The sequence below is a fragment of the Scatophagus argus genome, chromosome 3 (genome assembly GCF_020382885.2).
Source record: "Scatophagus argus isolate fScaArg1 chromosome 3, fScaArg1.pri, whole genome shotgun sequence".
NCBI classification, from domain to species: domain Eukaryota; kingdom Metazoa; phylum Chordata; class Actinopteri; family Scatophagidae; genus Scatophagus; species Scatophagus argus.
This window is the reverse complement of record NC_058495.1, coordinates 14176303-14201707: the sequence shown is the minus strand read 5'-3', so window position 1 is coordinate 14201707 and position 25405 is coordinate 14176303. Positions and strand designations below refer to the sequence as shown.

General features: G+C 40.6%; 1 non-coding gene across 1 annotated transcript; it reads right to left on the bottom strand.

The window, feature by feature from the left end:
- Nucleotides 1-23696: 23696 nt before the first annotated feature.
- On the bottom strand, nucleotides 23697-23769 carry trnaf-gaa. The gene has a single exon. It is a non-coding gene; the product is annotated as a tRNA-Phe (tRNA).
- Nucleotides 23770-25405: the final 1636 nt, after the last annotated feature.

Sequence of the window (25405 nt, the reverse complement as noted above, 5' to 3'; positions counted from 1 at the left end):
AGTGAAACTTCCACAGAAAAGGCATATTTACACTCTGCCACAGTGACTAATAGTGAAACTGAGACAAAACACTTAACCCTGCAATTCTCAGTAAAATTTAGGATATTATAATATGGAGGATCCAAGAAAGTATGTGTTCATGTGTGTGAGTTGAGGTCTTTCTAGCCTAGTCACCCTGGCCTCGCTGATGGGTCAGCGTTATGTCAGCTCATCACGGCGTCCCCTCTCATGTCATGGGTCGGTGCCCCAGGACAATACATCCAGGCTGTGCCACAGGGTCCTCAGGCCAGCTATGAAACAGAGCAGTGATGCAACGTCCAGCACCTCCTCCATGCACATTGTGTAACGCATGGCCTTCTACAAACACAGTAGACATTGTCAACTCCACCCACCTGAGATGCAGCAGAAGCCTCTAGAAATCAATCCTTCTACAAATGCATCAGCACCAACACAACAAAAATGGAGAAATTATACGATAGACAAGTGGTTGGGAGGTGCCAATACTTTGTGATAGTGACCATTTTTGACAATGTTATTGTAAGTTTTAGTGTTAGCGCTATCACTTAAGACTTGGTGTGTCTTTCTTCGTTCTTGTTTGTGCTTCTTTCCTGAGGTTCATAAAATATGATTCAAATAAATTCTGTGCAGTGAAATGTTGAGATTTCAAATTAAATCGGTGTTGGATTTGTATATGAGGTTGGCAGATGAGGTGTTGGAATCAGTGTTGGGAAAAAACAATTTGGATCAGTGCATTCTTAGTTCTCACTTTTTTCGGTGTCTCACTCTGTTTAATTGAGCTGACTGTAATGAAATACTAGTGGCACAATAGTGGAAAGGTGAGGTGTAACCATAGTACAGGTGAATCCACAATCAGCTGACCAAATCAAGGCCTGACTGACTCTAAATGAGATTTCTCCTGCCATGCCTTGTTAGTCTCATTGAGGTGCTACAAACATTAAAAAACTTAAACTTCAAACCTTTATTGTCATTTTTACATACACCGAAATTCTTCCCTGCATTTAACCCATCACTGATTGAACACACACACACATGCAACATGCAGCGAAACACACAGGAGCACAAAACAAACTTCAAGGAGAGACACAAAACTGAGTTTTATCATTTTTATGAAGTGTTCTCAAAGAGTATTTTTCAGTTTTATAAGAGAAAAGATCTCAAGGATGAAATCTGACTGCTTGTATTGCAGTCAAAGTCAGGTCATTGGGCATCTACGGCCTAATCATGAACTTTTTATGGACAGCTTTTCCATTAAGGGTAGGACTCTACGGCTTCAGCACAGTACAGCCGAATTTGGGGCGGTAAAATTTGTGCTGTGATGCAAAGAGTGACTTGAAATTCCTGTGTGGGGGAAATCACAACATTGTTATTCTGCCAACTTCAGATCCCATTTTCTAGTGCATCAAATAAGCCCTCCCCCTCATTCCCGGACACGTGAGGAAGTGAAACATGTGGGACAATGAGAGCTTGCTACAGAGAGGGGATGGGCCCATATGCCCCTCCATTTAGGCTACGGGCTGCTCTAGCACTAAGTGTGTGGATAGTGATGACTGCTGTTGCCACTTTGACACCCAATGTCAAGTCAAGGGCAGCCTTGTTTACTCCTGCATTTCCCACCACCACTGACGCACCACATCGTTCCTTCTTCCTTTCCATTTGTTTACAGTGGAAGAATATTTAATCTAATCTCAAGACACTGATGATTTGATGATAAAAATACCATCAAAGTATCTGTTTGTCATCAGGTGTGTATGTGCCAACCTCATAAAACCACACCAGTCATACCCTGTGAAAAACACTGGTCTTTTGTGAATCTTCAGCACTTGTTTTTGCAAGTTAAATAATGCAAAAAAATATAAATAAATAAATCTTAAATTTCTTAAAAAGACAAAAAGGCAGATTGGGCCAATGATAACGCTACAAATAATTTGTAGGCTTATATGAAAAGTTAATTTTGAGGATGAGGATGGTTGGTTGAACAGTAAATACAATCATAAAACGTGAGTCAGGGCAATATGCAGTAAGTAAATAATCCATCGGAAGGGGAAGACTTCCTCTATTGCTGTCACACATTTTCTCAAACATAAAAACGTGAGGGTAGGCAATAAACCCTCAGCCAAGAGTCAGGGTATGTGTTGTTTACCCAGGGTGAGGCTACAAAAAGCAGAAGCTAACGAGTGAAAAAACAAAGACAGGCACATTACACTAATGACATTGGAGGAATTAGGTTCACACAAGTTAACAGCATTGAAATATGTACTTAATCAAAATCCCATTTATGCTAAAACTGACCAACTACTGAGTGTGAACTTGAAATTTACGCATTATATGCACACTGGTGATAGCTTTCCTTTACTTCAACCTCACAAGTTTAAATTCAGATTCCTCAAGTGCATAACCACATCCCCAAAGTGCATTCCTGAAGCTCATTAAATTGAAATACATGTGCTACAGTGGTCTTTTGCCAGAGTTGAAAAGCTTTTGGCCCGGAAGATCCCTATAAACCAACTTCCTATAGGTTACAGGCAGTAGGAGAATTGGAAATGCATCTATGTAACCTAGTATAAGCAAACTTGAAAACACTGCCCCTAGTGAAACAAGCTGTGGATTCTACTGCATATCATGTGTATATGAGTGAAAGCCGAGAACACACTGATTATACCTCACGGTGTTGTATCAACATAAACTATATTTGGTGTACTGAGCAGTGGCAGGGAGGGCGACTAACAAGTGACAGAGACAAATGCATGCAGTCACAAGATGCCTTGACACCAGACGATTGCTGTGTTTAATGTCGCTGCAGCCTCCTTAGGTTGTTGTAGATAATAACGTGTTATCACGATCCAGCCTGTCAGTGAACAACTAGCTTGGGTCTGACCCACTTCTAAGGAAGCAGCTGACTGGGGGGTGGGTCTCGTTAAAGGTGAGGGCCCCATCTGTTTGTAAACATCTCACACCGTAACATGAGGCCTGGGGAATTTTTAAGGAAAAAATGAAAAAGTGACTGTATGGGAAAACTGTTTGTCAGGAGTGTCACAGTTTATTGTGACTGTCTTTTGTGCGGGCCATCACTCATGCAGTTGTGTGGAAAATAGTGAAACGTGTTTAACTGCCTCAGTGTTTTGGCCCAGTTTCTACAGCCAGTAGATCAATGGTGGTTCTGCACTAGCACGTCGACATGAGAATAGAAAAGTCTCAAGAGGACAGCATGTATGTGAGCAGTGTGGGAAAAGATGTACACGGTTTTGCTGGGAGGTGGCAAGAAAGGACAGCATGCAAAATGGTTTAGGAAAGGGTCAATACATCCAGAAACGTGCAGTGCTAACATATAATGTTGAGCAATCCGTCTGATTGGTTACAAATGTGCCACCTTCTAAGATCATTTAATGTCTTCTCTGTTCATTACTTTATTCTTCAGGTAAACATGAACTGAACACATATCACACTACTTCAAGTTATTTATAACTCCTGTGGCTCCTGTCCGGTGACCTGTTTTAACTCTGCTGACGCATTTTTACACACCTACACTCTGCCAAATTAGCCCCCAAACCCCACAGACCTTACCCTTGCCCCATGACCTCCAATATATAACTAAAACTAGGATAACATGCATTGATACTGGTTCCATGAGCTCTGATTTCTCCCAAAACTGGGTCAGATTCTACGTCCATGTCCAGGATCTGTGTAGCCAGGTTCTGTCAGCACGTAGCCTCTGGGTACTTTCCAAGCTGCCTCACCAAGTCTGTTGCACGTGCTGGACCAGCCCCCTCCTGTCCCACATCCGTCTGTCTACTCTCACATCTACGTCCCGTCAACTTCTCAGACAAGGGCACCAGAATCAGTCGACTGCGCTTATCTACAGTTAGTGCAAAATAATACAATACAAACAATGCAGATCTCTTTAAGTTTGGCAACTTTGAATTTTTCTCAGATCATGTTTTTTAAGTGAAAAGACCTCGTCTTGTTTTCCATGTACAGTACACTTGAATTTGCTGCATATAACTGCCAACATTTTGAGATGAGAAGAATATGACGTTTGAGATTTTTCTTATTGAAAAACATGCATTTTTTAAAAAATCTAAATGCACATTCTCCTTTAAGTTTCCAACAACCAGTACTAAATAAAATTAAAATTTAATGGACCTCTCATAGAAGAATACAGAAAGTCTGTCCATGCCTGTGTTGCTACACACAGATTATTCTTCACTTAATCAAACAAAGCTCCCTTTTGCCACAGTAATTCTTATTCTGTGACTTCTCACTTTACCCACATTCCGACTAGCTGTCGACAAGTCTGCTATTCAGGAACAGGCTGCAGCCGCCATACAACTTCCTGATATGCACACTCACATACAGGAATAAATCAATGCAACATATGAATTCAAAAAATTCCCCCGTTTTTGAACACATGAATACTCGAAACAAGCACTTCAGTCACAGAATGTAGCAAATCAACATCTTTTCTATGCAAATCAGCAACATTCGGTGTTTAAGTTTAAGTTTAAAGCCAAGCAGTCACTGTACTTTCTAGCTCAGCCAACAAAACTTGGTTTGGCAGTGGTGATATAAACACTAATGGTAATGGGTACAAATATGTTTCCTCAATGTGCAACTTAGTGGTGAGTTTAAATGTGGATCCCTTCCAATACTGACAGAAAACATAGAGTCCCACATGCCTGAAAACCTCAGTGGGTGGAGACTGTTGAGAGAAAGAAAACAAACTTTGTAACCTCATGGCCTACGTCAGTTTTTTCTTAATCTGGGTGAAACATGAGCAGCTTTATCTCTGGTATCTTCCCTGTGGCTATCTCAAAACCTGGAGTTAATAGACAGCAAAAGAGAAGTGCAAATATCAACGGCTGTCAGCTTTGAACTAAAACTCACAAATCTCTTTTCATGGATGCAATATGTGAGATGTACTGAGGAACTGAGTTAGGTTTGCCATGGGATAAACAAGTCAAAGTGACATAATGTGAGTTGTTAATGCTACAAGAGTGTGTGCAGGCGTTGCAGCTCACTGTACATTAATGGGTTCCATATGACCCAAACATGCAGAGCAAGAGCAATAAAAAGAAAGAGAGTCAGATTTATATAAGCAGGACCACTCCTCCACGTGTTACACAGGATGTCACGTGGCGCCTCGGACTGCCAAAATCTAGAGCCATAATATTTTGATTTTCATGCACGCGCACACACACACACACATACACACATGCACATGGACACACATACGCACACACACGTGCGCACACACACACATACATACATATATATGTCTGAGCTCAGACTCGTGTACACTCAAGATTCAGCCCAAAACAAACAGAGCAGTGAGACATTTACCGTTCAAGGACTTCCATGAAACCAAAGTTCATTGGGGCACATGAAAATACACATGGTGAAAACTTTCAAACCAAGAGCAAAACTGAGCTTTAAATAGAGTCTTCATTTCAACTTGACTGACCTTCTTCAGTTTTTACAGTGTGTTCAACTCCTGGAGATAAATGCTTTTTTAAAGTCTTTGACCCTGTAGGATAGGATTAAACAGGAAAGCGGCTGAATAGTTAGGAGTCAGGAGGTTTACTGGTCTTGCATCTGGAGACTACAGAGAGAGACTACACCAGCCCGTCCTTGCAATTAATGAGGAATAAAATTATGTTTTTGTTTGTTTTGTTTGTTTGTTTGTCTTCTCAAATTTTTGCTCTGACACATAATTTGCTGTGCTGGAGGTTGATGAACAAAGCAAGTTTGTGCAAAGGTCATGGACATGAATGTCCTCGCTGCAGTGTTGTACACCAGTTTTCTTTTTCCAGGAAAAGTGGGATAAACATCTTCTGTTGAAAGTCAGAGTCAAGACTCCTCCCCACTTGGCTGTACATTGAGAGTGTGTTTTTGTTTCAGACTGCAGATGTAAGGACTTTTGGAATTCCCTCACATATCAGTGGTGTGTCAGCACATGTGTGTGTGTGTGTGTGTGTGTGTGTATGTATGTGTGTTTGAGCGAGGAAGGAGTGAATATAGGCCCAGTTTACTGCTGCTGTGTTATGTAACAGTCAAGTGAATCCGTTCTGATTGTATTTAAACATGACATTATACTGACACAAAGTACAGGCTGTTCAGCAGTGGTTGCCCTGCATAAACACAGAGATGCAGCCGTGCTTTCACAACCAATTTCTCACTGACCATGAAATTAAGGTGGCTCTAGAATGTGGTTCACATTTTGCAAGCGTTCTGCCAAAAAACATAGTATTTACATATTGGTGGAAAATTGGAACCCAAACCATAAGCAGACATGAAAGCTGTGAAACTGAAAACGGAAGTTTAGCTTCCTCGTGCATTTCAAATGCTGCTGTTCTGGCTGTAAAGTTTCAGCTTTACTTCATGACACAGTGATCAGTAGAGGGTCAAGTAACTCCATGTAAGAGAGATGGAAGAGACATGCAACAAAGATCCCCAGCAATTAAATGGTTGCTGTAAACAACAAGGCCTCCAGAACACACAGTGATAACCTAACTTGACCTAAATAACTAAAGCAAAATACCACAGAAGCTAAATGCTAACTGTGAGAGATTGCCAATATCATGCACTTTACTAATTTTCTTTTTTTATTGCATGCAGGATTTACAGAGGTCATGATGGTGGAATGTTAACTACCTCAGAACAGATAGGCAGCTATGAACCTGTGCAAGCTGATTGTAAAGGATATTACCAACATACAGTGACTACCAATGTAAAGTTAGTCTTCAACAGTATTGTATTTTAAAGTATTTGTCAAACAAAGCTGTCCGAACAAAAATGGTGTGTTACTGGATCTGGGCCTGGTCAGAACCTTCTATGGAAATCACGGTGACTGCTGCTAAATAGGCCAACTAATAAGCTCTTAAGATCTGACTTAAGCTAACAGCTAGTGGTTGACTACAGCAATGTTAGTAATGTCTGAAATGCTTTCTGTGTTAGCTGAGTACCTTGTCTGAATTGTAAATGAGACTTCAGAGATACTGACAGGGACATACCACTGTCTCTCTGCAATTATGCATTTCTATCCCTGTCTGGGACATCATGTTAGCGTCCTCATCTCCACACCCATGCAGATACCGCCTTGATTTGTGCAGACAGGCAAAGTCTGGAATACACCCAACTTTTTAGAACATCTGACAAAATGTTCTGCTTTACTCACGCTGCTATTCCATGTGGGCCACCGCTGTCAATATGGTACGGGGTAGACACAACCAAACCGACTGCCACACCAGATTCATTTGTTTTTAATTAAAGCCCAGGCCAGCCAGTACTTCAACACCACTAATTAGCGCTAACATGGTGAGAAACCAACAGCACTTTAGATTGGGCTTCAACTCACTCTGTCGCTGCTTTCACATCCTGGCAGGAGAAATTGGGTGCTGGTTCACAGCAGTGAGACAAGTCAGTATAAGAGGTCAGGGTCAAAAGTTTTGGCTTCAGTTTTGGTCTCAATCTGTTGCCACGTGCAGCCACTGTTCCTTAATTGAATCCTAATAGGGACAGTTTTTTTTTTCTCTTTTTTTATGGGGCCATATTTACTTATTCATAGCTAGTCTATTACCTACAGTAGTCTAAAATACATTCTACTGCTACTCACCCACAGCAGTATTTTGCTTAGCTTCCTTAGCTACCAACACTGGTACATTCAGCTTATACAAACTAGAGGCAGGCCTACTGCCATCTACTGCACATAATACACTGGCTATGGATCAGTACCCCATACAACCCCACTTCAAAATACCTGAACTATGCCTTTAATGAGTTGCTTATACACTGTAGAGATGATTTTGTTGACTCGATGTATGTCAGTAACATTCATATCAGCACTCTATTTGAAAATGACATCCCACAGTTTTCTGGTCTGAGTTAGCAGGAAGAAAGGAATCTTGGCCTTATATACTCCCAGGACCGCTGAAAGTGCTTTGAGAGCTATCGTGCATTGCCCAAAATGCCAGTAACAATCCAAAAATGTAAGTAGAGTCCGTTATTACATTACTAAGATATGTTGTTGAGACTCAACATGTGAATGCCATCCAGAGCTGCATGTTTATTAGTTTCACAACAGGGTCTCTGAGTTTATGAGGGATCCGGGTAACTAAATGGGTTAAAGTACATGACTGCACTGCACACTACTTTGTTTGGATTTCTCTATAATAGAAAGGAATGTGAGAGACCTGAGGTGTTGGCCAGTCTAGACTCCAGACATTAATCAGAGGCCCTGCAGAAACAAACAGTGACATCAGTATCCATGCAAACATTTCCCTTCCTTAGCAGACTGAGCACCTCTGAAGAGGATGTACACACTAACTCAGAAACTGTAAGACTGCTTTGGGAAAGTTAACTATAAGAAGAACTTGGCTGTTTCAGTTTCAGTACAGAACTGAACTGAATGATTCACATGTAAATTAGAGGCTGAGCAGCATTTTCATGGTGCAAATAAGTGCACAGTTGATTAAGTTAAAATAATAAGGCCAGATTGCAACACCTAGTTCAGCTAGTTTTATTTATAGGTAGTGCTTTGGTTCTGGTTTCAACTTTCTATTATATCAGAGTCTAAAAATTTCTTGTTAGAAAATCTTTCATCTCCTCCATCATAGCAAATATACATAAATTTAAATGTTAAACTTTTTGTACCTTAAAGTGTCTCTGAAGGTGATTTACATGGACATTTCAACTGGATGACTCTTAATCAAAATTACAATAAACCTGACAAAATAATGCGCTGTAGCTTGAGATCATGAACCTGCAGATGTCCTACTTTATATTTTTACTGTGTATCTGAGTCATGGATATTGTTCTGTTCCTGCAGTAAAATCACAAAAAGTTATCCAGAACAAACCTGAAAGTGCTGAGTCAAAAAGCAGGACCGATTTGCAGCACAAGTCACTCACTGCAAATGAAATCAGACCTAAAGCAGCACTGCTATAAACCGGAATGAGTGGCACTCATTATAAATAGAAGTGTCTATAAATGTGGACTGAATATAGCGAGGACTAGTATCACTTCCGTCTTCTATTCACGTGTCACTATTTTCCAACCCCTTTGCTAGCTGTGTCATGTTGATCAATAACGTATTAGGCTAGTTGGTTTAAATCAATCTGTATGGAACAAGTCCCACAGACAGGTTGATTTATTCGTAAGGTTGTGATGTCTGTTTGGTGACATTTGGTCCTGAGTGTGTTTCACTGTGATACTGGTATCCAGTCTGCTTGAATTCTCTCAACAAAATCAAGTGACAGTGCAACAACAACAATAACACAGAGCTTCAGTAATGAAGACCAAAGACCTGACATTCATTTCAGGCACCTATATTCTAAAAGAAGAGCTATTAAATCAAATCAAGTTAGATCTCAATCCTTTTGACCCCAGCTTGGCCCTCTGCTGTAGGATCGTTTTCAACCGGCTCTCATATTGCTCTTAACTCTTCGGCTAAAGATGGACAAGCTTATATCTGACTGTTCTTCTTACAGGCCATTAAATCTTCTGAACTCCAAAGTTAAACTCTAAATAGTAAGGTGCTGGCAGTCTGGCTGTAGGACTATATGCCCCATCTGGCCCATCATGAAATTAGGTTTATTAAATCTATACTAGTGTCTCCAGATGAAAATACTGTTGCTCCGTAACTGCGGGATGCTAACATGTTTGCCATATCAACTTCAAAACTGAAGATATGTCAATGTTGTGCTCACAACTTGTGTCCCCTGTCTGCAAGTGACCAAATCAGTCTTTCCACATTTACGTTTCTACATTAATATAAACCCAACAATAGATTAGAACCTGTGCCCGGCAGAAGTTGGTCATACTAAAATAACCTTTATGCAATAAATGGACCTGCTGCGTTCTTGTCTCTTTATTTTGTCACACATGTACACTGTTAACTTGCACAAATTATTAGCATTTTTGTCTTTGAACAGACATGAGAAAGTAAAAGCAAGCACTGTTATTATAACTGCATGCAAGTATGTGTGTGGATTAAAGCTGCAGCTTTCTAGTGGGTGCCAGCTCTAAGCAGTAGCATTAGGCACTGCAGTGCTTTTCTGCTTATTCTCAGTGCACGTGATGATGGATGCACGTCTTGGCAGAGGTTACTATGATCAAAAAGCTGCATCTCTCCATCCCTCCATCACTCACTCTTTCTGGATAAATAAACCTCTCCCTCCTTCCTCTTAAAGCATAGTGTGTAATATTAAAAAGCAAATCATTATTCATGTGTCCTCTAACTTTGTCCTCTTTATGTCCTCATGTGCTGATATTATGCTTTAGAGGTAAACAAGATTGGGCTTCATTTGAGACAGAGATTACGTCTCTCTGAGCTCTCATATCTCACCTACAGTGTTTGCATGATTCAAAGAGTAAGCATGGTCCTCCTCCCACGACTCATTGAAAAACTCACTTCATCGATCACTTCTCATCCATTCCCTCCTGTGGCCCATCAGTATCTCTCTCCCTCTCTCTCTCTCTCTCTCTCTCTCTCTCTCTGCCACCCCTCTCTTTGCTGCAGTATGGAATTTTCCAAGTACAGCAAGTGCTGCAGTGCTCAGAGAGAAGGCTAAACTAAGATGAAAAGGAAGGAGGCAGGATGAAGGGTGAATGCTGCTTAACACACACACACACACACACACACACACACACACACACACACACACACACACACAAAACCTGGGCCATTGTGATGAAGGACCAGCCACCTCATCTCCCTCCACAAATTCAGTGGAAAAATACCAGACAGACATGAAGATACAGAGGCAGCTGAGATGGAGAGCCTCCAGAACAGAGAGGAGGTGGATGTGCACAAGCTGTTTTACAGTGGATGACACTGGATAGTAGGGAATCTTTTAATTTATTAATCCATTTATTAATATTATGAATCACAACCAAATTGCTGTATTAGTATTGTTATTAGCATTTATACATTTATTTGTGAATCGGGATACTCGTGTTGCCTAAACTCTAATGGTATCAAGAATTAATTAAAGACATACATGAAATAAATATATTTAAAAGATACATATATACAGCAGACACAACACCTTCTTTGAACGTCTTACTGAATGTAATGTGATAAAACAATATACAAGCCAAAACAGTAATTACAAATCCAGTACAATTAAGTCCATAAACTTAGGAATAAATGAATGCATGAATGAAGATTTGTCATACAAGACGATGTATGTGGATGTATTTAATTATTGGTCTGTTCCATTTTACTTGGTTTAATAATTGCTGACTGACATCACATTATTTCCTATATTCCAAGAAACTGGACGCATATTTTGCCAAATGCATTAAGAGAGAAACAATTTTGAGTGAAATGATTGTAGTTTTTTATCCAATTTAAAGGCCATTTTGTTTGCTTTAATTATCTTTGGCTGTAGCTAAAGCTACCGTTAGCTCAGTTAGCCACGATGCTAGAAGCCCCACAGCTGAATGAGGTCTGCAACCTCAAATAACACTGGGGCTCACTGCAAGCAAAAGGACTCAGCTTAAACAGGCTTTACACTTGACTAGGACCAGACACCACCTCTAAGACCAGCAGAGGCCCGTTTCTCAACACGAGATACGGTATGGAGCCAATTTGAGAATGAAAAACTAACCAAGACGGATTTAGTGAGTTTCATTTCCTTTACAGTATGTCTTGTTTGAATTAAGTGTGTTTTACAATATATTAACAAGGCAATTCAGCTTGTAGGATGTTTTTTTTTCAGAAAATATGTCAAAATATTTATTGTCTTTACTTTTTGAGTTTTGTTAACTTATTAGATTAAATGCTAAGCTCAGAAAAACTGTTGACTATATACATCTGCCAGCTGAATCTGGGGTACAAAGTGGTATTGGCTAGCTAATTAGCATGCTAACTACAGGAGATATATCCACAATACACTACATATATGTCTTTGACAGGTCAACACTGTTGTTTTTCACTCTCTGTTGATAATGTTAGTCAATTTTTAGGATGTTTTAGTGTAAAATTCTGGGGACAAATCTCGGATTGCACCTACAAGCATTTGAATAAGTAATGAGTCTCTGAAAGACAGTATGAAAAAAAGAGATGGCTCTCTGCCCAAAATTCTTCATGCCTCTCTACAGGAAATCCAATGAATGTGACCATTTACAGATTATTGTAATAACTTAAAATACAGCATCATTACAGAGGAGTGAGGAGTGGAGGATGCGTGCTAATTCTCAGCAGTAGAGAGATTGGCTGTTAAGGACAAATGGTTCCCAGCAGTTGATCTGAGAAACACTCATGCCACAGTCAGATACTGCAGCATTTTCAGTGTGAAAGAGGAGGAGGTGACTGGAAATGTGTTAATGACATTCTGTGACTACTGTGCGGCAATGGACTTCTGTGGTAATGTGGTAACGGCTGCACTTGAGGTCATTTAGTGGGTAAATGACTGGGGCGGGATTTTGCTGCAGTCTGTTGGGACAGCGTGAGAATGATGACGTCGGGGGAGAGGGATAGTGAAAGTGTGTGTGTGCGTTAGTACAGCATAACTCATTATCCTGCGTCACCAGTGATGTGTAGGACATGACATCATTTACCTGCAGCGGGGATCGTTCAAGACCACACATCTTCAGCAACCTCTGCAGGGACGTACACATCCTGTACTTACACAGAGGGACATACAAAATACATACTTTCATTCAGTATTGTGTAATTATATACAGCTGAACTGCTCGCACTGCTCATAAAACTTTTCATCGCACAGCCTAAATAAATGAAAAAAAAAAATAAAACAGAGAATGTTTTTTGGCAGAATTTGTATTGGAAATTTGAATCTTATTGGCTGATTTCTTTCGCTTACTTTCTAGAAAAACAGAAATCAGTGACATAGTTATTAAAGTTGTTTTTGCAATTAGTGTACTGTATTCTGCAAAATAAGCGGTTCACTGGATACAGAGCAATATAAACCCCACTCAAAACTGGATTGGAAATGTTAGTGTAATTAGTTGGCCCACAGCCCAGGTTGAGAACAGGGCGTTGGCAATGCATTGGCAGCGTGTTTATGTAACATTAGTTAAGCCAGTTTGACATATATGAGATTCCATCTGGGGTAACGAGCACCAACCTGCAGAAATGTGCATCAGAGAAAGCCTAGTCTCTCGTCCCCGAACCCTGTATTTATTTGTCGCTCCATTTCTCTCACTTTATGGTGCCCACAGAAAGTAGCCCAGGGGTAGGATGGGGTGGAGGTATAGGGTAATCCCAAGGGTTCTGGGACCTGGGTCAGCGTAGGCCACTGACACATGTGCCACTCATCTGTCCTTGTACACACAAACTAAGGGACAATGTCAATAAAACCAAAACAGAAGAGGAGGAAGGTCTAGAGAGGTTAGCGATAAAAACACAATCATTTATGAGGAACAAATGATCAAACATTTAAACACATTCTCAACCTAGCAACTTTTAACATGAACTATCCCATCCTCTCATCAGTGCTATAGGAATGTACCTTTAACGTCCAGAAGTTTCGGCCTGTCTGACTGAATTTGTCCCATGGAATAATCCCGGGGTTGCATAACCCTGACCCAGGAGCCCACCATCACAACTGGTAAATCCCAGAGATCAAGAAAGGGATCAGACAAAAGGAGGACAGAAAGAACAATAAAGAGACAGGATGAAACAGAAGAGGCTGTGAATGTAAAGCTGTCTGACTGGCAGGCAGCAAAGGGCATTTGGCCCTGTCCTCTGAGAACACAGACTGAGTGAGAAGACTGTGGCAGCAGACACGAGGCACCGCCAGAAAAGAGAGTGGCTTATGCTGTGAAAGCAAATGGCAGCACAAACTCACAAATGAACGCAATGTCCATTTGCCTTGTGCTGTCGGGAACACCAAAGTAGCAGGGTTTGAGACAACGAGTCAAGCTTAGAGTTAATTATGCCAACAGGAACTACACTGTTATGCGAAAATGAAATAAGACAGATGAGAAGTCAGGAGATTTTCTAACCTAATCCGTATTTCCCATCTATTCTCCCTAATGGGGTGTCTTTAAAAAGGAGGTCTGACAAAAAAAAAAGCTGGGAACTAGGGCAAGCCTCCTTGGGCGAAAGGTAAAGTATGTGAGAAAGTTTCTATTGGAAAAAATTAAAAGGAGCAAAGCCAAAAAAACTTTGCAATGTGGAGAGAGGGATGGTGGAAGAAACCTTCAGAGACGGAGCTAAAAACAGATCAGCCTTTTAGTAGGAAAGAAAGAGAAGTAAATTATAGCCCATGCCTGAGGATAAGAGGACACATTTGCTCTTAATGAGAACAGCTTAAATATGGCCAGAGAGGAGGCAAGAGTTGACACAGAGCCTTAAAGAGTTTGCAATCACTTCCCTCCATAAATCCTTTGGAACATTTTGTACCCTTGCTCCCAAGTAAGATACTGTACCTAATATCCCATGTCAGTCAGCTTAAACATACACCTACACCCCAGTGGAAACATTGTGAACGTAAGAAATGGTCCTCCATGAGGATATTATATAACATCCATAGGATACTACGCTACTGATCGTTAAGGCAATGATCTGGTGCATGTTTTAGATTTGTAGAACACATATAAAAAACAGCAAATGGGTCACCTTGTTGTGGTATAAAAGTGCTTTCAGATGGTCAAATATCATCTACCTCATCATCATGATCTTTTTGACATATAATTTGGTTGATCTGCATCTGACAATTTCCTTAACTTTTCAACAACCACAACACCCACTTCCTTTTTTGTAACTATTTCTCCTACATGTGACCAAATAAGTGCAACACTATGAATGAAAATGTGCGACTTTGTTGCATATAAAGAAAACTCTCACTTTCCCTTTTCTATTTCACCCTGCCTTCGAATGTGGGCATTTGGGACAGCTATCAGCCTGTTTGGCTGATAGATGACACAGTTGAACTAGTTATTTTCCAAGTGTACCAGCCTGAAGATAGAGGGGTCAGCAAAAGTTGGGGTATTACACATCCATGACTCCATCTCCTCTTTCCAGTTTTTACTTCTGTCTGTATCCCTTACTTCATTCTCTCCATGCCACACCTCCCCCCCTGCAAGCACATTCAGACCCTCAGAGGCCAACAGGGAATGCCCTCATGTCCCACTTGCGTAAGACTGAGGTGACAAGTGACATGTCAGATACCCTGTCATCAGCCAGAGTCAAAACCCAACTTCTTGTTGTTTTAGAAGACATTAAATACACTGTGTGTGTGGCATTTATTCCCTTGTTTTCACTAAATGCAAAATAAATGACTGTATGAATATGATAACGTGCCTGTCTGTGAAATGTTGATGCCCTGTTTTGCATGCATGCATGCATGATCAGCTCTTTTTGCCTGTCATTTATCTTCTGTGGCGAGACTGTGTGTCATCAGAGCTTAGCTGGAAGCCATGCAAGCATCACTGCAAGGAGCGAACGTAAGCACAGGCAAAGGGTCACTGACATTTTTGACATGACCTGCACATAGATATTTTGCTTACATAACATTCAGGGGAACTCATCTATGTCTACATGGTAGAGCTGCACAACTTCCAGCTAACATGGTGATTTTTTACAGACTTGCAGGCTCAAGAAAAATGAATGAAGGCAGAGCTCTTGCAATGGATGAGTAATATTTATTCTTGGTACTGTGGAGGTAGAGAGATTCTTTGAATGGGATAATTATGCAAAAGATAAGAAAGGCTGCTAAAATGATTCAAGATCATGATTATTATCTGAAAAAAAAAAAGAAGTAAACCTTTTGTAGTCCAGTGGCAGGCACAGACGTGAGCTTTTTAAGAGCCCATTACAGTACCCCTTGTGATATACTTGGTTTGAATTCAGCCTGGGACCCCTGTCACATGTTGCCTCCCTTCTCCTCTTCACTGTGGGCTCTTTAACAAAGGTAGGTGGGTTCAGGGACCTGCTCCCACAGGAAGAATTCTTTTTCCACCATGGGATAAAACTCATTAGAGGCACTGTGCTTGTGAGTGAGATTTTATCATCTAAAAGTTGGATGAATGAATGAAAGGAAGTGTAAAATTAAGCTTTTTTAGTTTAGAAATACGTACTTTGTGCAAAGTGTGTAAGACAGTTTGTACTTTATAACAAGACAATTCAGTTTTTGCATCCGCATCTCCATAATCTTGGTATTTCCTTATTTAGGTTGTGAAACATTACAGTTGCTTTCAACACTGTGACTGACACAGGATTCTACAACAGCCAAGTCCAGAAGAGTCACTGCGCCCATGAGGAGGACATACTGTGTTTCTGTATGTATTTTTTACATATAAGATTTCACATCTCAATATGTACTCTGAAGACATCTGTATCTCTCTCAATTTGCATTCCTGGACTCATTCCTGTAAATATACTTTCTCCATAAGAACATGTTGATAATGTTGCTCCTTCCTGTCAGTGTAACATGAGCAACATGTTTATATCAAACTTTGAATCACAAGTGCGTACAAACAGCGCAAAGGCTTTTTGGACTAGCACAGCAGCTGTAGTGCTGCAGGTGTTACATGATAGTGTGTGTCAGGGCCCCTTGGGGTCTGAACACTTCACTTATTCATCCTAACCCCTTCACCTTGTGTTCTGAGTTGCAGTGATGTGGTAATCTAATACCAGGAAACTTCTGATGTGTGATGTCTCAGTGGATCCAAGAGGTCACTTAACAATGCAGAGCACTTCAAGATCAATGTGCCCGTGTACTTCTACTGTATCTGTCAGGGAGAGACAGAAAGATAGAATGAGTTCAGAGAGATAATAATACCGACCCAATAGACTGAGTTTCCCAAGAGAAGCGGTAAGAATAGGGTGATGTGATTTCATCTCACACTGACCCCAGATATGTTCCAACACGTGCGACAGACGAGAGGACCTCGAGGGTGTGACTGCTATCCTGATAACTGGGGCATTGCTGCTATCAATTAGCGGTCTTAGTAGAGGGTAGCAATTTAAAAGAAGATGGATCAAGATCTGGTTCACAGTCAAAATTTTAAGAGAGGCAGTGGGAGCAACAATTTGAAGTTGGAGGTGATGTTTTGCCAACTTGAAAATAGAAGTACAAGATTTTACAAAGTTTGCAAGGAAACTGAGATATCAGTGAAATATTTGAACTCAGAAGCTCTAAATTAACTGTTGCAAATTTGTAAATGGCTATTTTGAGTTGCTGTGTTTTATTTGAAAATGCATTACTGTCTAACGGCAGCAGTGTAAATCAAGTCCTTTTAGGAAAAGTGCCAAACAAAGCTGAGCTCTCAGCCAAGTATTTCCTTTCACTGGCTCACGAAACTGTCTGATCTGTGTAAACAGTGGGCAGGCCCGGTGAATATGTAACATTAGGTCCACGTAAACACGGGGTGGAAGATGATTGTTAGGCTTAAAAAGATGTGGCTGCGTCACCTGGTGTTTATAAAACCGCATATCTGCTGCGCTGACAGTCCAACCACACTTAATGTCAACTGGCAAAGGCCATGCCAAACGCTGCCAGTGACTCCCTGTTGGCCACAGGTGTTTAACAGATGACACCCCTGCCTTGGTGAATCCCGGAAACATCAGAGTTGGAGTATCACTGGGCTTTGGCTGGACTAGGTACCCTATCATCAGAGTACTTACAGGAATCATGAGCAGTTTATCTATGTTCTGTCAAACGATATGCAGCACTGTGAGGGCTTTGACAATAATTTTCTTTTTGCTAGAGTCAGTGCTGAGTAAGACTCAGCCAACACCCGTGCGGGATCTGAGCAACAGGACACAACTACGTGATGAACATGTTGATCCAGGGGTAACAGCAACGGCAGACAACACATAGCAGGAGCGCCTCATAACAACACTCTTTTTAGGCTTCATTCCCAGGCTATAAATAAAGTCCCTCCAGGGCTCTGGTCAATGGGAATTCCTAGCCTCATATAGAAGACCTAGTACAGTAAGTCCCTATCAGCATCGAGTCTGTACAACTGTGGCATGTGTTTGGATCACATTACACTGCTGTCCACGAACAACTGGAAAAAGAGGAGCAGAGAGCAGAGCAGAGACCACCGGATACATGCTTTCTATGAAAGGACATCTCTCTATCTCTATGTTAAATCTCCAGGTGCATGACAGACAGCTGACAGTAGATCAGTTGCTAGACTTGCTGGCTAACATACAAGAGAAGGTTCAAAGCAAACTTCCTGGCATCTTTCCGGCTTTCCAGGGGTGTTTCAGCTCTCTGCTATGCTGTCAGAAGGGTGCGGTTTGTACATTAAATTCCTAAAAGGATATTATCATTCTTCAACTCAATCCTTGTATAGATGACGAAATGCAACAGGTACGGACACACTGCGAGCATTACAGAAGACAAAAGCTGCACATTGCTTTGATTTAAGTAGTGTTCTGTCTGTCTGTCTGTCGTATAGAGTTTGTATATAAATAAAATACTGCCTTCTTCCACACTAAAGCAAATATTTTTTTTCTTAGACAACATTAGCTGCATTTATACTGCAACACTGTTGCTGACAGGAAACATTTGAGCTTATCTGTAATTGCAATCCCAAATGTGCTGCACTTCCTGCTGTTTAACACATCAGTTACGTGACAGAGGTCTGATGCTGAAAGGATGGAAAGAATTGCACTCTACTGAAAGCTGGTCTGAAACCATGTCCTTCGAGGGTAATGAAAGGGAAAGCAAAATGAAAAGAGAAACTTGACTTTTGCCCTGTTTTTTTTTTTTTTTATTACTCAGTCTGTCCTATGACCGCTTTTGGTTTATAAAATAAACGGAAAAGGTGCATCAGACTAAACTGTGACTGAACTGCTGAAGTCAGGAATTAATTTCAGACTCTTTAAATATCAACTTTAACCTCTTTACTTGATTCTTAGATTATGTACACCATTCAATAATCATAGTCACTGCTCAAAATCTGCACAAATGTCTGATTACTAAAGCGTGAAATGTTTAACATACATTATGGATAGACAGAGTAAATTCCCATTAACCGTAGCACATTAATCAATAAAATGAACATAGTTTTGTTCTTCAGACCAAAGAGCATAGGCAAAACAAATCGTTCTCATCTGATCAAAAGATACCTGATTTCCCAACAGAGAAAATGATCAGTCCTGATAGATTTAATCTTCTGAAATGTCCTACAAAAAACAGTGGCATAAGGCTTCTCAAACAAAGCTGTAGTAAACAAAAAATGTTCTTCACGTGCACACAAATACAGGAACTTGGATTAGCATCTGCTCTGAGGTGCAATGTGCTACAAGCTTGGTTTTTATTGAGAACTCTTAAAGTAAAACGCATGTTCCGTCTCTAGTATTACAACTTATCCTGAGCAGAGAGATCATAAAGATTTGGTAAGAACAGGTTACAGGAACTGAGCAAGAAAAGAGTAATGCAGTCACAGGTGATGTCTAACCAAAAATACAAATCATATATGAACAAATGCTCCCAGCTTGGATAGAAAACCCCATTACGGGAACCCTTCAGTGTTGCTTTGTTTTGTTCGTGACTGTGACTTTGCACTTGTGGTATCATTACACAGCAGCCGATTGTAAGCCGTGTGGGACAGGTGGGACTGAAACAGGTAGAGAGACCTCATTCTCTCCGGAGTCCAGGAAATCACATCAGCCTTTGTGTATCCGGCACCAGGCCTGCACCACAATCTGCACTTGATGACAGCACACTTGAAAGCAACAATATCAGTCTCTGGTTGTCTCTTTTTGAGTCTGTCTCTCTCTTTGCCTGACTTCAGTTCATCAGTTTCTCTGGGGGTACCAGGCATCCTGTTTCCTACTCACGTTCAATGGGCATGTGACTTCTGTATGCCAGTAATCTGAAGGCTACTGAAGTGCAAGCTGAGGTTTGCAAAGAGGAAGTGCACTGGGGAGTGGGCTGGCTAAATACAGGAAGTGGGCCAATTTTTTGAGTATCTGTACAACAAAACAAAGCTCTCATCCTGTTCCCCGTGTGCAGCGCTGACGTACAAACTCAACATAACTGCTGAGACATCTTAATAGTCTCGTGCCTTAATCACAACACTGGACAAACAGAAGACTCAAAGGCTGAAACAAGATAATACAACATTTGCAGTTGTATATTGCAGCAGATTTTCTAACCTTTCTGTTACAGCACAGGTGCAATTAATAGCCATTAACTATCCCATTCAGTTCAGGTGTTCCAGTTGCAGAGTGCAGGTATTTTGCATGCTAGCTCATGCTTCTTGGCACTGCTTACTGAAACACTAATGGAGCCAAGGCCAATCTCTAATGTTAGTAGTTGCACCTTTGCTTTACCAGCCTGGAAGTAAATATGTCTGCTGTCACTCCTACACTACTGCCTCCATAATGAACACTCAGTTTACTCTTTAGTGAGAAGTAAATTCATATTACAGATACTTTTGTTCACTTACATTTTTTCTAAGTAGAGATTTAGGTCACGGTCCCATTGTCCATGTTGTCCAGACATGCATTATAAAAAAGTACAACTTCAGTGTATGTGTAAAGCTATGACTTGTAACAGGCCTAACATTGAAACGTCATAAAACAACCTCTCCAAACAATACCAGATCACGACTGATTTTTTTCAGCGTCTTTGTACTGCTTGCATTTATCAGTCTGAAAATAGAGCAGTGGCTTCAAATATGGGTGTACTGCACATATTCTTTTTTCAGAATAACCAGCACTATTTGAAAATGAAGATACTGAATACAGTATGCCAACTGCAAAAATGACAAAATGTAAAAAGGTCATCAGATTGATCAGTCACATTGGTAGGGCTTGTAGTGAAGCTGACAGGAAAACTGATCAAATGAAACAACAAAGATTTGGTCGTTTTACTCAGACTTTATTCAAATCAAACCATGTCACTAACCTTTCTGATAACTGGCAGTCAAGCATCAGCAACTAGAATGTGAATTATCGACAAAAGCATCCGAGGCAATAAATAACAGACGCAACAATTCAGTGAGCTCTTCTGCCTTTAAGTAGAATGGGACTCAACCCAACTTTGACCGGATTATCATAATGTCACACAAGTAGCTCATGTTGCATATAAGGACCAGGGATGGTGACCTGTTGAAGCATGAACTGGTTCGTTTGGAAGCAACAGTTAAAACGTGAGCGGGACGTTCGGCCAAGACTGACAGGGCTGTCACACAAAACTGTACAAAGTCTCTTTAAAATCTCTGCGTGACCACAAAATGTCAAAATGATGTGAAAGAGGTGAGCTGTACCTGAGTCACAAATCCCGCCACTGTGTCATTGAATTGAAAAAGCTTTACTATTAAATTACAGTCGACGCAGTTTACCGGAGACCAGATTACACGACTCTATCCTCAACTGCCAATGCAAAGGTCAAATGCTTATGGTTTACAATACCGCAAAACATTATGTCCATCATGTTTGACAGGGCTGTGAAAGAACATCATGGTTTGGGATTAGGGCCAGTCTTTCACAACCACTGCCTCATATCATGGTACAGTCTGTTACATAATAACACTACCACAGTTACACATTAGCAGTTACACTTTGACTCCAACACTGTTTTATACAGAAAATCTAGTCCCTGTCTCCTAACACCAGCCAGCACCACATTTTTTACAGAATACTACAATCACATGTTTCCTGATACATAATAATCCCGCTGCTTTATGAATTAGGCATTTTTCAGGAAAGACAAACAAACACAATAAGACAAAAGCCCATTTAGAAAGGTTCCTTAACCCCTTTAGAGTAAATAGATTATAGATAGACTAAACTTAGAGGAATAGAAGTAAACAATTTCTGCAAACCAAAGACAAGTTCAAACACACCCTCTGCATTTGTCTGATTCACAAACACACCTACACACACCAAAAAATAATCACATCACGTGTCATGTTCACCGAGTTCACTGGGTTCAGTCGCCCTGGGACTGGTCCATATAAATAAACTAAGGAGTGGTACTGTATCTCAACTGGTGGACTGTCACAAACAAAGAAATAGTGGTGAAAAACCAAAAGAGAAGTGGAGATAACTTGACAGATGGATAAAATTTGCTGTGTGCAAAGTTCAAAATACAAAGACACACGTGGTAGGTGGACAGTAGGCAATAAGAGAGTGAGGAAGTCCTGAATGAGCACATGGGCCGAGAAAGTTGGACAAATTAAATACCTTATTTCTTTAAAGCGCTTGCAAGATTTATAAGACAACTACTAAAACCACAACAAAGTCATGCTGTGATATTTGCACTTGTGAAAGGCAGTAATATGAGAAAGAGAACTACTGTACACAGAGTACAGGAGTAAACAGAGAGAGAGGGGGGGGGGGGGGGGGGGCGTTGGAGTAGTACGAGTGTCAGGTTGCTGTTGATGAGGAAGGCATAATATGAAAAATATGTGTGAACTGAGCTATTTTATGTCAAGTTATTTAAAACAGTTTGATCTGGGTGTTTGTGTGGCCTTCATTTGAGCACTCTATATAGTTACACACACCTTCACACAGTGGGGTAGGAACACTACAGTTTTCATAAAAATCCAATTCCAGAAACTGTCCAAACAAAGAACAAAAGTCTGGAAGACTTGTATTCTAAGATACAAAAACATGTTGCTACTTAATCCAAGTCGTAGTGAGCAATGGTTAAATCCCTGCACCGAACCTGTGTGGGTTATTCCCACCATAATGTCACACAAGACTCAATGAGGGTGCATGAATTTGCAAGATGATGAAAAACAAGATGAAGGCACAGTAATAGAGGACTGTGTTGGCATGGGTAGGTCACTACAGAATATAATCCTGTTTCCAAAACAGCTAGGACACTGTGTAATACATAAACAAAACACAGTGCAAAGATAATATGCTCAGTATTTTACCTCATCAACTTGATTGATTTTTTTGTAAATACATACTCATAGTGAACATCAACACATTTTTAAAACATTGGCACAGGGACAGTAGAAGACTAGGAACTTTTCACAGGTAAACAGGGTCATTGCTAATACATGAGGTCATGATTCTGCATGAAAGGGCCATCCTCAAAAGGCTTGACTGTTTCACAGAAGAAATAATTGCTTATAAAGTAAATGGCAAATTAGCACCATGCTATACAACATACATGCCACTAGATTTTCTGTCCGGTGTGTGAAGGTACGCAAATTCGTTTTACAGCAGCAAATGAGCCAGGATCAATTTTTTGCAAGAGATCCTTGTGACAACCCTGATTCTGTTACAATGGTTACCACAAGTTTCAGAAGTTTTTTATATATTTGCCCTTTAAAGATGGAAGCAACACCCACATATGCCCTTTGATGCTCAAAATGAGATAACTGCAAACAGAACTGTTCTTCTTCTGAGTTCAAAGATATGTTGGACAACATCGCCCCCTAGTGGAAATCTGCCAACTGGTTTCCTTTTTTTTCCCTTTAGTTGCAAGCATACTCACCGATGTATGTCCACGCTCGAAATGTGTGAATGCTGCCTAGTTGTGATGAACTGTTTTACACGAAAAGAGTAAAGCATATGTCAAATTTTAAATGCGGAATTACTACATGGATTGACGTTACTTTCCCAATTGTTGCATACGTTTTTCTTATAGCAAACAGATATTCCAAGTTGCACTGATCTTTGAGGTAGCATGCTGACATACCGACTTTTATCATGATTGCGTAACACATGCCTATCAGCTGTGCTAATTAGCTAATTACCCATGCTGACTAAAGCAAAAGTTTTACACCCTTGCTGCCGAAACCCGGGATCGAACCAGGGACCTTTAGATCTTCAGTCTAACGCTCTCCCAACTGAGCTATTTCGGCGCACATGAGCTCACATTGGTTCATGTCAAAGTAATAATTACGAATACATATACACAGTCCCTTAATGTTCCCTTGTAAGATATGGTTATGCTTCCTGCCGACAACTAACGCCAACTTACCCACTAGTACCTAGCTAGCTACACAACCCTGGTCACGTCACAGATCCTCTTGAACAGGGCGGAGTACGGACGACCAGCAAAGCCAGTACACGAGGACAGCGGATGAATAGACTCAAACCCCTACATTTATCCACCGTTAGCTACAGTTGTTGTTGCTACCGTTTGGACACAAGATGGCGCCAGTGGAGATCCTTAAACGCTGCTGACATACTGTAGTGTTCACTGTGTAGCTCTGTCCTCTGAAAATAAAATATAAACATTCACTCAAACACTGTTGTTTTTTAAAGTTTCTGGGTATTTGATTATTTCCATTTCTTGCAACTTCAGACTTCTTCTTCGCTGCATTTAAGAGGTAAATACTGTACTTTTTACTTCAATAATGTTATCTGACAATTTCAAATTACTTTCCAAATTATAGTTTTTCATACTCTGCTCATCCACTGCAACTATATCTAAAAATCAAAATCAAAAAGAAATTTTGTTAATATTAGCCTTAATTTGTATGAATTCAAGCCACTGTTTTATTGCTTACTATTTGTTCTCACAAACAGATAAAATAAATATACCTCCCGCATTTTGTACCACTATTTATATATATTTAATGTAGACTAACAGATATGGAAAGCATGGATCATCATAAAGGTTATTTTAGATCACTCTAGCCATTTCTGAAGACTACATTTCATCACACAAGAGTGCTTTTTAACACATCAGATCTGGATTGATTAAACATCTCAGCATAAGATAACATCAAATCTATTAAGTATTGGTCCGTTCAGAAAGCCTTTGCAGGAACAGGGACCGGCAGGTACAGTTAGTTATGTCGATGCAGCTTCGCCAGTCTGTTGTTGTTTATTCCTATCCATTACTGAGCTCAGACAGAGGCCAAAACATTTGTCAAAGTCACTACTGCTTGGATACTTTGCCATAAATCACAAAGGTTGGGAGGCAGGGGGATGCTATAAATATTTGTTGGCTATTCTGACTTATGACTTAGGAACAGCCAAATGTCAAAACGTTTTCACACTATGGTGGCCTGGAGCGATACTGTTAGGCTCTACTGGGCCAGCAGAAGTAGAAAACAGTAAAACTTGCTGGTCTTGTCATTCTGTTCTCGTGTTTTGCTCTTTTTTGCATTACGGTTCTGCAGTGATGCAATCCTGTCCCTTTATTAGTCATAAGATGTCCCAATGCCAGCTTCTGTGCCTCTCTTCTCTCTCTCCCCCTAATCTCCCCTCCATATTTCCTCTCTCTCTCTCTCTCTCTCTCTCTCTCTCTCTCCCTCTCTCTCTCTTCATCTCTCATGTTTTTGTTCATCTGTCATCCCCCAAGGTGACTTTCCTTCCTTCACAGACACTGCAGCTTTTCCCGCTTTGTTCTGGAGGGCCTGAGTATGGATAAGAGATGAGAGCGATGCAGACCAGCGGAATAAAAAGAAGGAGAACCAAGGGAGGAAATGAGGGTGTGAAGGGGAGGGTGGGGGGTGGTGGTGGTGGATGAGATTATCAAGCAGGACG